General features: G+C 38.9%; 1 protein-coding gene across 4 annotated transcripts in view; it reads left to right on the plus strand.

Annotated features, from left to right (window-relative positions):
• The window catches only part of PEAK1 (pseudopodium enriched atypical kinase 1), a 123,195-nt gene that overhangs the window by 67,529 nt on the left and 41,097 nt on the right, over window positions 1-14,569 (plus strand). Inside the window, exon 3 of one of the 4 annotated variants that reach the window (XM_074879893.1) lies at window positions 5,555-5,699. The exons of the other annotated variants lie outside the window; for them this stretch is intronic. The gene's annotated coding sequence lies outside the window, so the exon portion shown is untranslated. The remainder of the gene's footprint in view (window positions 1-5,554; window positions 5,700-14,569) is intronic. 4 annotated transcript variants of the gene reach the window in all.

The following is a 14,569-nucleotide window of genomic DNA, read 5'->3' on the forward strand; positions in this document are numbered from 1 at the left end:
TAACGTTTTATTTTTAGAGTGTAAAAATAAAGTGTGTGCCAGGAAATGAATAGGCATACCAAGCAGTAAGATTCCAGAGACCTTTTGAGATTTTCATTTGTCTATGGATCCTGGCGTATTAAAGGTTTGCAGAGATTTGAGGCAGAATTTATTTTATTACTTTTACATAGCCTCAAACTAGTTCTTCCATCACACCCTATAAAATAAAAACCCTCACTCGAGTAGTGAACTTGCTGCTGGAGTTTCATATCTCACTTAAAACTAGTTACTGCAGAAGGCTCTGTGGCTAAAAGGGCATTGGGCAGTCTGAGGAATCTGCTTTTTTCCTTCTTTACCTCAGCACTGCAGACATTAAAGATGATGCTGCCTAATTTCAGCAAGCAGCCACCTCATTATCTCTGTGAAGTCTCTCTTCTGCTCTCTTCCTTTCCAGTTCTTATTTCTCCAAGTTTTAGCATGCAATTAAGAGTGCAGTGGCTGAAGAGTGAAAACTGAATTTTTCCCAATGCTGTTACTTATAAAATGTAATACATCGCCCACACATCCCAAGGCAGTGATTGAAGATCTCGTCTAATTTGTCTTACTTGAGATTTAAGCAAAATCATCTGCTGAGTGTTTCAGACTATCTGTGTGCATTACAATTCATCCAGGCTTCTCCAAAAAGAAAAATGTGAAAGAAGGACATGGTTAATGTACCAGTCTTTTATGTCTAGAGAACAAATTTAACATAGGACATTAGAGATATAGGCCTAGAGTCTATCTTCTGACTACACAATGCTAATTAGCATTATGAAACCATCCTTTTGTTAATCATGTTGAATTATATCAGACTTGGAAGAATTCTCTGCTGGAACAGAAGTACAGTATGTTGGTACTGAATTGCATTTGGCAAACCGCAGCGGGGTTGGCAGCGGAATAGCAGTCAACTGGAGCAAAGCAGCAGCACCACGAGAATGGTGCGAGTGTGACTGGCTGTGCACCTGCTTCCTGGCACAGCCAGAGCACCGCCTCTATCGCAGTGGGGTCTGCGGACACGGCCCGGCTTTAGAAGGCAAGATCTTGCTTTGGCAGAACTAGAGGTGAACGTCAATGAGAGGGTGTATGAAGCAGCTCTTTATAACCAGTGCATTCTGAGAAATGCTCTTAGCTTTTTTTGTGTCTTTCTGCTTTTCTCTTTAGACTTCCTCTCCCTGCAATACCATATGAAAGTAAGGAAATTATTTTGCTCTCTACAGAAAAAAGGAGAACAGATACTCTTACGTAGCAAAAATTTTTGTATAAATATGTATTCTGAGAACCTGCACAGTGCAGAGCACATCTGCTTCAGTTTCTCGGCACAGTTGTGTGAAGCGACGCAGAGGCCAAGTCCTACAACTGCATACAGACATGATAAGCAGCTGATAAATATCCTATTATTGAATTTCATAATTTTTTTTTTTTAACATACTGCATTCTGGTATCTGAACATAGTTCTCCTGCCTTCATTGAGTTTGACATATTGCAATTTCTATCAAAATTAAGGTTTTGGGATCACTGTTAACATACTGTGTTTTAACAAGAGGCTTTTTAAAACAGCTGACTTAAAAAACCTGACACTTTTCAGAGTGATTTTTATATGAAAAATTATTTGAGTAGAGGGTACTTAAAACATCCACAGAAGGTGAAGTTACTAGTGATTAATGTTTTGGTTATGCCAAAAAATATTTCTGCAAATTTCTGTGGAAATCTGAAATATTAAACCTTGAATCTTTATGCAAATTACTCAGATTGTTTTTTCTGCTGAATAGCTGCCTGATACTATTCCAAACCAAAAGGTTTGTGCTTTAAAATAGCTTTAAAAAAAATTAATTATTTGCAAGACCACGTGTCCCTCCTTCCTCGTGCCTCCATATGTCTTCTTTCCAGATGCCGAATTTTAGTGAGCTATGAATAGGTATCTTCATTAACGAGTATACAAAAGGCTACATTTACTTTTAAATATAGTATGTTTTAATTGAATTTCATATTTTGCTTTGTTGTTAAGAAACTAAAATGGTGCAAGTGCAGTATATATTATGTGGATTAGACCTGGCTATAGGTGATAGGTCTGAAACTGATTGGAAGTAGGAGGTGGTTACCACGTTGGCATGGGATGCTATGTATTAATCTTTGTCCTAAAATTAGTCAAGTGTTTTTTTATGAGAAGTCTGAAAGAAAATGTAAATACGGAGAGCAGGAAATCTGAACGCAGAGATACTCACTGATTACACTGAAAAAAGGCTCGAGCAAATCATTTGTATTTATGATGTGCAATTATAAACTAGGAATAAAGAGTCTAGGCCAGGCTTGCCTGGCTTGGCTGAGAGAAGTGAAGGTCCTCAAAGGCTTGTGGAAGTCACGATCACCCTGTTATCATGAGTTCTGGATAACAGTCTGGACTTAAAAGGACAGTGCCTGGGCTCCACATGCAGGGGAATCTATTTCAAGAGTCGGAAGGGTTTGTTTCCATTGTGTTTGTCACCGATGTGAGGCTCCAGGAATGCTGTGTTGTCTTTTGGAGAGCAACAGTCCGAGGGCGCTAATAACAATTCACAAGAGTCACTAGTGAGTAAAGGTTTGAGCAGCTTGTTTTACAGAGAAGAGCTCAATTACTTCATTTTGGTATTTAAAAAAGGGCAAAGTAGAACCAGTAGTACTTAAGTGTGGGGGCAAAAGAAATGAGTAACACTGTGTTGCATAACTGTTGCAATTACCATCACAGTTCACCATTTGACTAACAGTTGGGATCCCATATACTGTTTATATAACCGTAACATATGCCACCATGTGTTATTCAGCCCAGTTCGAGCCCATAACCTTGAAATCTGCTGTACAGATATTTTTTTCTGTATAAATTGCAAGATTAAGTCCTACAGAGAGCATGTAGTCTCTTCTATGGACCGTACTTGGGAGACCTGGCATACACATCCCCTTGTGCACAGTGTTGATGAAGCAGTATTGGGGAAGCACAATTTAGATTCCTGAGCAATTTTCCTCAGTCAGTGGAGTATTGACATTGTCGACGGAGCCCCAGACCTCAGCAGGGAGTAGCAGGAAGAGTATTGCTACTGCCTTGCAACTTGATGCTGCTTACGTGGACAGAGGAGTAGGTCTTGGTCTCCCAGCTTCTCTTAGACTGGTTCTTAGTATTGTTAACAATTTAATTCCAAATGGCATAGTGTTTCATATGGCAGGAATAAAACCTCCCTCAAGACCCTCCAAGAGGGCAGGTAATAGTAGCCTTTCATATTTTACTCAGGTTGGCAGTGACAGAATGTAATTGCCCTGGGCTTAGTGTGGTTTCCATGAAATCCATTCCTGCACAATGGTGGACTCACAGCGGTCCTGTGTGCTAATAAAGTACACTGTCACAAAAACTTTGTCTGAAAGGTAAAAAATTCAGATGAGTGTGATTCTGCTTTTACCTTCAGATCCCGGTAGATTAGTATTGAGTCATCTCAGCAGTACAAGACTAGAAAATTCACATTGTGTTTTTTCTGGATAGAAAAAGCTTTGTATTTTTAGGATTCTGTCAAGCACAAGTACGAAAATTTATGTTTGGCAATCAACTCCTTTAGGAAAACATTTATATCTGTAAAGGAGAACTAAAGAAAAAGAATTTGAGTGCCATTTCTGCAAACAAATGTTTGTGTTGATTTTCTTTCTCTTTCCTTTGCTAGAGCTTGTTTACAGTGCTTCAGTTCTGTTGTTTCATACTGTGTCCTGACCCATGAATGAGCACTGGCCAGGTTTCAAGCTTGTGATTTTCAAGTATGATCAGCAGCCTCTTAATTAGTGTCTGAGCGCTCTGACAGCATGGCTGTTCATAGGTGGCAGGAACAGCTTCAGGCTGGGCTCGCAGGAACACGTGAAGCAGAAGGGGCTGTGGGAGCAGTGGGGCGTTTGCCAGGCTCCACTCTGGATGCAGTTGCTCTTTGTGATAAGCCACCTCTGGTTTTTAGGGGGCTGGATGCTCCTGCTGCCCACAAGGCAGATTGGTTCTTAGGGCAGGTTTTGCCTGCGTGAAGTCAGCCTTCTCAGAAGCAGTAAGCGATTCCTTCTTTTCCTTTCCTTGTCTTACAGCATTGGCTAAAAATTATAGTGACTTACATACCTGATAGGTTTAAACATCTATCTGTGAAAATGAAGGCCATTTTTTCTCTCATGAAGTAACTTGAGCAAATTCCCTAGCTGCAGAAAACAGTCACTGAATATAAAGATAAAAAACTAATACAGAATTTCTATTACACTTCCTTCCTGATTCTGTCCTTGATTATATTTAATGATGCCTTCACTGCATAGCTCTTTCATGTATGGATTATTTTTAAGTACGGAATCAGATTTTGTGGACTAAAATAAATTACTCTGGTTTGTTTGGTTTGGTTTTTCTCCCCTGCCCTACATCATGTCTTTTTTGGTAGCCTAAAAAGATGATTACTGACTGTTAGATCCTAGTGTTTTGCTGTTAGTCCTTTTCTGTCACCATGGAAGGATACAGCTGCATCACGGAGCCCTTTCCAGGGTGCCTGGAACACTGGTGTGTTGTGGACTTGAAGATTCTCCAGGGGCTGTGATACTGCTAACTTGATAATCGGGCAAAAGAATATGAAGACTACTGGGTTGTTCTCAGTGGTCTGCAACACAATGTTTTAAATGAAGTAAGGTATTGACTTCTTGGCTTTGGGGTCTGTTTCCACACTGCTGTTACAAGCATACCTGGGTTTTCTATTTGGTGAATCATTTTTAAGGTAGGTAGTTGTAGCTGATACCATTATGGCAAATCCCCTTTGGTACCAAATGGTAAAAAGAAGCAGGAGGGTCTATATTAGCAGCAGCCTTGTTTTGTCTGCACAGCTGAGTTCTCTGAGAACCTGTGCACGCAGTTACACAATAGCATCTTTTCCTCCCTCTGACTGATGTGCTTTGCAAGGAGCATCGTATAGTGGAAATCTGTGCGAAAACTACAGAAAACACAATCCTGGTGTTTGGGGGGGTGTTATCCTAAAAGGACAGTCAGACACAACACTTAGTCATCAGAATAAGTAAAAAAATCAATTCTTGTTTACTGTGAATGCTAAAAGCATATGATTTCAGTATCTGCTAATTCTTTTTCTGAATTTCACCTATGATGGTGCTTTTTATCCCCAACAGCATTGTCTTCAGTGGTGGCTTCCCATTGTACAGGGATGGAGTGTAGGCAAAACATAAGGAGTACCTAAAGAATATCTCTTGTAAAATGTTGTTGTTTTCTCTTTTAACTTCAACACTAGTAGACAATAATATCTTTAACCTTCTGACTTACAGCTCATCACTCATTTCATTGCTGTGGCTTATGGCTGCAGATTAAAATTTCTGGCATTCATCATGCCTGGTAAAGTAGCTTATTGGGATGAATAAATGACATACTAATTAGAAGAGTAGCCTGAATGAGAATAAGCTGCTTGAACTAGCTTTGATGGCCAAAAAATTACCTGTAGCTAGTTTCTCAAGATTATCAAAGAGAACCTCAAATTAGAATGTCTGTCTTTGATCATAGATGCAAGGAACAAGGCAAAACGACTGCACCAAGTGGAAGGCAGTGGGCGGAGGTGGCTGCCGTGGAACGGGAAACTGAAGCAGTTTTTACAAAGATTCAAGCCCTTTCTAAGCACCTGCTCCATCAAGTACTGAATGAGATATCAGTATGTGACTTATTTATGTTTTCCACTATAAACTAGTAATGTATGTGTCTTCAAAAGTTAAATTGTTTAGGTTAGTTGTATGACAACATTCAAACAGTACTAATCTTTTGTAAGACTTGCAGTTGGCTTCCTTACCTTAGCAATTACCATCATCTTACTTATGCATTGCTATGGATTTGTATGGATTGTTGTACGTTGCAAGACACGTGCTAGTGAACACAGTCACCTGGCCCAAGCAGCTTATAGCCTGAGGTCTCAGTTGCTCAATATCAAGCCCAATTGTGTAGTCATAAAAAGTAGACAAGAACACAAAGAATTTTTTTAGGGCTGAGGTATAAGCCTGGCACCAGAGTGACAAAACGAAGCGTGGGAGGAGAAGAGAAAGGCCTTACCACTGGGAGATAATGGATATTAGCATTATTTCACCATTTAGTTATTTTGCCATATTAAACTATAAAAACACTGAAAGTAAAGAGTAGGATCTGATAAAAAGGAAAATGCAGAATCATGTTGTTATTGAAGAGATTAATTTTGAGAAGGATTTTGCCAAAGGAAGGCTTATATAGGTAAAATCCCAAACAAAAGGGACATGCCGTACAGAGGTGGAAGGGGTACGTAGTGCGGGTTGACTGGAAGAGTATAGACCAGGAATCTTTAAGACAACATCTTGTATTCTGTGGTTCTTTGGTGCATCAGATCTGGTGAAGTGGGAGAATGGGATCTGTGAGCACGAAGAGACTTGACAGCTGGTGCTGGGTTTCATGAGCCAGGCCTTGCGTGCTGCCGGTGCTCGGGCACCTGGACTCCCGCAGCGGGCCTGTCCCTCACGCTGCCCAAACTTCCTAAATGGACAATAAGGGAATAATCTGCTAATGAGTGCATTTTCTTCTCAACTCAAATAGTTAATGTTCTGTTTAAGCACTGGAATTGGAAACTTTGCGTTTACCCCACCTAATACAACTGTCAGTGTCTTATCCTATGTACAAATGTCTAATTGTTTTTTCTGAATCCAGCTGACCTCTTGATCTCAGTGCCAGCTTGTTTCAGGAAGCATTTTATATAGAATCATTTTCTTTCTACTGATTTAAATATGCTGCACTGGGTTTCTTGCTCTTTTTTTGAGACAAACACTAAGTGGGAACACCCAGTCTACCTTCTTTATGTGACGGATCATTTAATATATTATTTTATTTGTCTCAATTCTGAACTAAACTATCCTAAATCTTTTTGTTTCACTTCATATGGAAAGCTTTTCATCCCTTAAAGTATTTTTGTGGTTGTTTTATGCTGCATTTCTTCCTGAGATGTCATAAATAGAACTGAACACAATACTCAGTAAATCATGTCATTGATTTTCTTACACTGAAAGCACGTAATCTGCTGGTTGCCTTGTGTTTTCTCTTGCACCATTTGTGTGTCTTGCAGTTAGTAATTTGTGGGAACTTCTTAAAAACTTAAAATAAAATTGTGCTGATTCTCTTTTGCTCATCATTTCATTGTTTGGTAGGAAGAAGAGCGAGTTTCCTTCGCAGAAGTCATGACAAAAGGCATGTCCCCCTCACACCGTGCTTAGCTCCTTGCTGAACAGATGCCCGGTTCCAACAAGGGACCACGTAATTCTGTGTGTAGCTCAGCCACCCCGTTCTCAAGTTTCTCCACAGTTCTTGGCTTTACACAGCCCAGCCCTACTGTGCTGTTGCTTTTAATTTATCAGTTATTTTTAATATCTCATTTTTTATAATGGCTGATAGTGTTTTATTTTTAAACTTAATTCTCTCAAGTCTTTATTTAATAACTCATAAGGCTCTTGCAGAGGGGGATGAGACTGATGGAGAGTACTCATCTGGCTTCTCAGCAGTGTGTTCTATCTTCTCTGTTGTAGGTGACCTCTTATACTGGCTGCAATCCACTAATTCTCTCATAAGTTACCTGCTCCCAATACTGCAGTGGTTTGTTTATCTTTGGCTACTTTTTAGTAAGATCCTTCATATCCTTTCTTAATACTATTTTGTAGTTTATTACACACAAGTTACTTTGCTAAACTGAAATTGATATATTGGTTTTTGCTGCATCAGGGCTTCAGCATAAAGATCTTTGGAGCAGAGGTTGCAGTAGTCCAAGGGAGAAGTTTTAAGTAAATTGAAGCTGCAGAATTGATGGATTCAATAATGCAGTGATGATATACACTGTTTTCTTACTCAAGCAGTGCTCAGCAGAAGGATAACCACAACCCTTACTGGGGTTTGTAACTATGGAAGCAGAATAATGGTTTTCAGGTATTTCATTTTTGTTTGTTGTGAATACATTCTGGAGAGGTTTGGTAAAGTTTATTCTTCTAGATGTTTTCATGTGCTTAAACAACGGGCAAAAAAAGATCAAAGGGCAGGATTTCAAGTGAGCCTGGGAAAGGTAAATCAAAGATAATTAGATTGGTCAAGGTATAGTCATACCGGTGCATTTTTAATATGCTGTGAAGGGCTTAATTCTCATAATTTTGCTTAAATAGAGTTGGGACAAACTTAAATGCACTGAAATTGATTCTTTTTTTTTAATTATCGTTATCATGCTTGTTGCTGTTTTAGCTGATGTGCTTACCCTTAATTTGCTGCTAGATCTTGGAACGTTGTAAACAGGCCTTTTTAGGAAGCAAGGTAAACTAACTATGTGTAAGTCTGGCATATCTTACTGGGGTTTTCTTTTAAAAAAGTAAAAAATGAAACCTAAACTTTTGTGCAAGTAAAAAGTATCCCTAAAGAATATACTGTGCAACACTGAATGATCATTGTAATCCAATCATATATATATGTATGTCTGAATGGTCTTTATAAATTTAAGTTTTGTTAATGCTAAATGATGATTTTTTCAAAAAGGGAAAACAATATTTTTAATAGTTTTCTCCAGTTAAGAATCTCTTATTATTTGAACTCATAAGAGTTCATATTCAAATACATTCCTTGGCTGGTCTACTGGGCCTCAACACCAAATGTGAGAGCTTGTCCTTCTTATTGTTTTTTGTGTTCTCAGTGTGATGATGCAGAATGTAATCGGATTACCTGGGCAGATCCTGAGGATATTTCGTGCCTTTTCCCTGCTCTGTGGCATTTATCTGTTTGGGTTAGGTAAATTGTAAAGAAATGCCTGTTTTCTTGTGAAGCATTACAGATTGTCTAGCCCTAGGCAGGTTTTTGCTCCAGTTCGTTGGTTATTTCTATCATGGTTTAATCTTACAAGTTTTAGGTAGAAAAAAGATATTCAAGGGTTTCCTTCACTTAGTTTTATGAAATATTTATGTAATGTAAACTCTCTTTAAAAGAGAGAAAATATAGTTTGAGAGGTTAAAAACAGAAATAGTTTGAAGCTGCTTTCCTGATTGTTTCATACTGTCTTGCAGTAAGTTTGTAACTAGGGGGTTATTTTTCACTAGTTTGGATAGAAGTGATTCTGTTGTCCTCTCCATCCATCATACCCCCTGCATCTCAGCAGTGTAGTACCATGGTGCTGAAGAGTGGTTCTGAAGTAAATTGGCAACTTTTTAGTCTAGGTCATTGCCTCCTCAATATCCACTGCAGATTTGTTGCATTTTCTGCAGAACTGTCATTTTATGGCCTTGGACAGTTACCAGGGCAGTCAGTTCTGACCGGAAAGAGAAAAAAGAAAGAAAAAAAAAAAACAAACAAAAACCTACAACTATCTCCAACAAGATAGAACTTTTCTTTTTTAACAGAAATGATAATGCTGAGCACTTAAGGACATTTCCATCTCTGCTATCTGCCATACTCACAGTTCTGGGTTGTTACAACAATGATCCAATATTTAGTGAATATTAGTTCACTTTGGGAATAAAATTGTGGCAGTCCATAATGCCATTTGCCTTATTTAGTTTCATATTTTTTCCTGACATACCTCATGTGAAGTAAGTGAAGTAAGACTGAACTTAGCATCACACTTAAGAGTCAGGGCCTATTTCTTGATCTTTCACCAAAGTCACTGTTCCTCTCTACAGAAATCTGTATTATAAAATGCTCGTTCACCTTTGTGAAGTGCTGTGAGATCCGTGACTGCACTACTCACATTTTTTAATATTGATACTTTAGATTTCATTTCCAAACTCTGCTGTGGGACTATAGAGTATCTTTTCTTTTTTTCTTGATTTACATTTCACTAATAAGTGCTGCAAGATTGCTCCAAGCACAGTGCTTCTGGGTACTGAACGTAACCAAGTGTGTTTCTCAACGTGCCTTCAAACTGGGACTGTAACTCCTGGCTGTGAAGCTCTTCTCTCTGCGTTGTATTTCATGTATGTAACAGATGTTGCGGTTAGCGTCACTTGGGGTTTTGCTTTCCTTTTAAGTTGGACAAATGATGTCAAATTGAAGAAGAAATTTTTTTTATGGCATGAAGGACAAAAAAACCCCACCTAATTAGCATATGTCACATTTGTTTGTGGTCCCAGTTATCTGTGCTGGATGCTTCAGTGGCCCTGAGTCAGTCAGTCTCAACACTCTGGGAGATAGAGTGTTTCTACAGCCCATTGCCACCCAAGCAGGACTGTATGTGTGAAGTTGGAGTGTTTCAGTTTTTCCAAAAAGTCTCTTAAAATGATTACAATTATATTAAAGTTTAAAAGAAACAGAAATCAGATACTGGCAAAGAATAACCATCACTTTATTCTTGTTATGTTAGACTTATACTAGTGTTTATGATGACCAGCGACTGTCCAGACCCTTATGGGTGGTTCAGACAAAACCAGAAAGCCGGAGTGGTTTCATGGTGTTTGGGCACTCCTGTACAGGAAGCCTAGGATGGATTCCCATTGCTGATTTCTTCAGTCCGAGGACATGCCTGTCAATGGTGAGAGGTTCATGGGTTGTTCAGTAGCAATTCATTGGACTGTTGCCTGGTAAGAAGGCTGATCAGTGCCATTTTTTCTGCAGCATAAAAATTTCAGGCCCATTTTCATGGATAGCAATGCTAGAGCTAAATGCCTTTTCCCTGGAGGAGGACAAACAAAAGGAAATCTGTACCAAGTATCTAGTGTTCTAAGAAGAGATCAAAGAGTGATAGTGTTACAATTACCAATGATGAAATGCACACTTGTGCGCATTGCTCAGTACTATAGCAGGCATTCATTTAAGGGGAGTTTTTTTGCAGCATACAGCATTGAAAACACATGTCTAATAGGTGCATTCATTTTAATATGCTCATTCATTGAGCAGGCCTGATTAATTAGTGCGTGTCACCATCTGGTACTTACTGAGACTATTCATTTTTAAAATGTTGAAATTGTAGGGAATGTTGCACACCAATTAAGTTCCTTTTAATTGGATTATGTTAGTATAAAGTATTACTGGAGAAGGCCTTCATTGTGATTCAGCCAGCATCCATCTAAAGGAGACCCGCCAGCCTGAAATTACTTAGAACAAAGGGAAAATGCCTGAAATGCGTGTTTATTACTATCTTTGTGCACTCCCCAAAGATGATGTCAACAAATAAGAGCCACAAAAATACTTCTGCATTTCAATGCAAAGTTCAGCTCCCCGACATGAGGAGATCTCAGCTGATTACTTCATTTTTGCACTGCAACTCTGAATCTGTCATCGTCTCCCTCTGACCTGGAAGATGAAATATGCTTTTGTGTCTGTTTGTTTGATGGCAACTTAACAGGGTCAGACTGAGCCCTCCTGTGTGCAGTTGTGTATCTGCTGAAATGAGGACTATTATTGTCATTTACACAGAGTGATTCGGCCTTTAAAGCTGATAAACCATCTGAGCTGACTCAACCATTTAGTGAAGTATCACGATCTGCTGGCTGCAGCACCACAGTAGAAGCAGAACTTGTCTGTCTGTACTTGTTCCTGTCACTGACTCACTTGGTGAATTTTAGTTACTTAACGTCACTGCACTGCAGTGTTTCCGTGTATAAATTGTGAATAGGTAAGTTTACCAACTTACACAAAAAGGCTTTGAGATTAAATGCACAGTGGTGATACCACGTATTTACTGTTAATGCTTTCTTTAGAAGCCTAATGCTGGTTTGTAGTTAACATCTGAGGTTGTTATTGCCTTGATTTTTGTGGAGATTGAGTATTTTCAAGTAACTTCTGTCATCTGAACTACTCATTTCAGAAGATCCAAGAGTTGTGCAGAGTAGACATTCCCTCCCATTCCTCAGCAGTTACATGGGCTGTCAGGGAAGCAGGGAAGTTATGGAAGAAAAGATATGTAATTGCTAGCAGCTTAAGAGATCTGATGTGTGACTGCCTGGATCTCTTGCTGACCTTGTTTTGGAGAGTAGGGTAAAAATCTAGAAATGAACAATGGCAGGATATTTTTTTCTTGTTGTATTTGTGTACGTTTTCATTACTTTCACTGGACTCTGCTGCCCCCTACCAAGTTGCAGCCGCTGTTAGCAGCAATGGAAGCAATAGCCTGAACATGTGAGGAATGTTTTACATTTTTTTAATACTGAAAGAAAATTTCATTTCTGTTATCACTCATAATCACTCTCACGATAATTATCACTCATAATAGGGTATCTGTAGTTGAAACAGTCAATGTATTTTCTTTAAAGGGAGAGGAAAACATCAGAAAAATCACTATTAGTTGTACAGCAGTGAGGAAACTGCCTGAATTTTTTTTAGAATGCAGATACTTCTTTAGACGTATAAAGGTCACTATGAATTTAATTTGTAATAGAATAGGAGTGCTTCTGATTTCAAAGTATGGAAGTAGCACAATGTTGGAATTCTTTTGGTTGTTATCTTAAGATATATTTCCTCTTGTTTGAAGGTGCGTGTTTCCTTTGTTCTAGCTGCAGGCAGTGTCAAAGCATGCTCCGGGGACTGTCATCCTGCAGGAGCCCAAGCCCACTGGAAACCCAGATGTAGTTCATAAACCAGAGAAGTCAGTGGCTCTTGTCCATTCCACAGACTGTGTCAAAAATCGTATTAGAGAGTGTGGTTGTGTTTAAACCATTTCTGTTAGGTGTTGAAGAGCAAAAGATCTAAAATATCTATGCATGTCTTAGGTATTTTCTGTGGACAAGCTGTGTGTCTGCATTTACACGGACACATCAACATGTATTTTATTTTTAAGCTGAATTGCTGCAGGTGGTACTCCTGGGACGTGGGGTGTATGTTTGCACAGAGCTATGACCATGCTGTAGTTTTTACTCTGACTGGAGTGCTGTGTTGTGGTTCTGCTATGTTTCTGGTAGTTTGCATTCATATGTTGAGTGTAGTGCTCATTTGGGTTAGAGGAAAACTGACTAGTATCAGTGTATCAGAGTGAGTGCAGCCTGTGGTAAAACGTAAAACTGTGGGCATATGAAGGTGTGCAGTGGAGTGCTTTCCCATGTGTACCCCAACGTTCTTGGCAGAAAATGCTTAGCCTGGAAGGCCATAAAGCTGTCTGGTTTGTGATAGGATTCTAGAGCAAGTGCAGTTTACGCAGTTTCAGAGAAATAATATCACCCAGTTAAATCTTAAAAACCACACGCGTATGCACTAACCCTTTTGTTTAAATTATTTGGTCAGAGGTTTTATGTAATGGAGAAATATATTTTCCAAGAAAACATTTAGTTTAGATTCCCATTAGTGTAACTTTACTCCTTTTATTTGTTAAATACATGAAAAGGAGCTAACCAGAGTATAAAACTCTAGTGTGTGCGCGCTCTCTCTCTCTCTGATTTTAGGAGAATTATTTCTTAATGCAATTTTTCTGCTTACAATATATGGGCTTGCAAAGTGTTTAAACAACAAATCTTGGCAGAGATCAAAAACACACAAAGACATTTTACTCTGTATATAGAAAACAAAGGCTGAAAGTTTGGGCAGATCTCTATCTGGCAGACATTCTATCTCTTAGGTCATACAGAGAAAGCTTTTGGCACTGACTGTTTGGCAAAAAGCTTTGTCTGGAAACATATTTAGTCAGCGTATGAAATATGATAGCCCTGGTACCATGAATGTGTCTGAAGATACTCTAATAGAGTTAGACTTCAGCCCCATCTGGTGTTGGAACAGGATTGTTATATTAGAGTTTTCCAGCATACTACAGCCCTTTGCCAAAACACAGAGCAGTACGTGAGGAGACTGACAAATTCATACAAGTGTCAGTTTTACTAATGGTTTCTATTGTTTGCTGCACGGATGAAAACCAGTTGTGCCTGTGGTGAATTCCAGCATAGCAGTCCTGCTGCTGAGTTACTAACCATGGGCTCTAGAGAGCTGCATCTTTAACTGAATGGCTTTATTAATACCATTTCAGTGTACCTCTGTGATCAGCAAGTATACTTCCACCTGAAACCTGTAAGAATATAAAATTATTGATTTTCAGTGCCTGTGGTTGCAGAAGTTGTGGTGGACATACAGATTTTTTTACCTCAGTAAAATGTCTCCAATAATTTAAGTTATGTAACAGTGATGAAGAGACCAGACTTGTGGATTTGGCTTAGAAGGCTTAAGATCTTCAGGCAGTAATTCATGAAACTCTCAAATCGTGGATACTCCGATGATGACTGTAAAGCCCAGGAGATTCATGTTTGGTTTTTACTTAGGGCTGATCATTTAAGGAAATAAAAAGGTTTACTCTGAAAGAGATTTTTCAATTGTTATTTTTGGAGGGGTTAGGTAGAAAAGCAACATGTGAAACAAAACAGGGACTAAAAATCCATAGCTTTGTTTTGAGTCAAGAAGAATGGTTTATTGCCACTATTGTAAGCTAAAGCAGAAGGAACAGTGACTTTCTGGAAAGGTTTCCCCAGCATTTTTATCTGACTTTTCCAGGATAACAGTCCAGCCTGTCCTTTCAACCAAAATACCTGTCCAGTTATACTTTGATGAAAAAAATGCTAAAATGGCAGAGTTTGG

Source organism: Strix uralensis, chromosome 11 (assembly GCF_047716275.1).
Source record: "Strix uralensis isolate ZFMK-TIS-50842 chromosome 11, bStrUra1, whole genome shotgun sequence".
NCBI lineage: Eukaryota > Metazoa > Chordata > Aves > Strigiformes > Strigidae > Strix > Strix uralensis.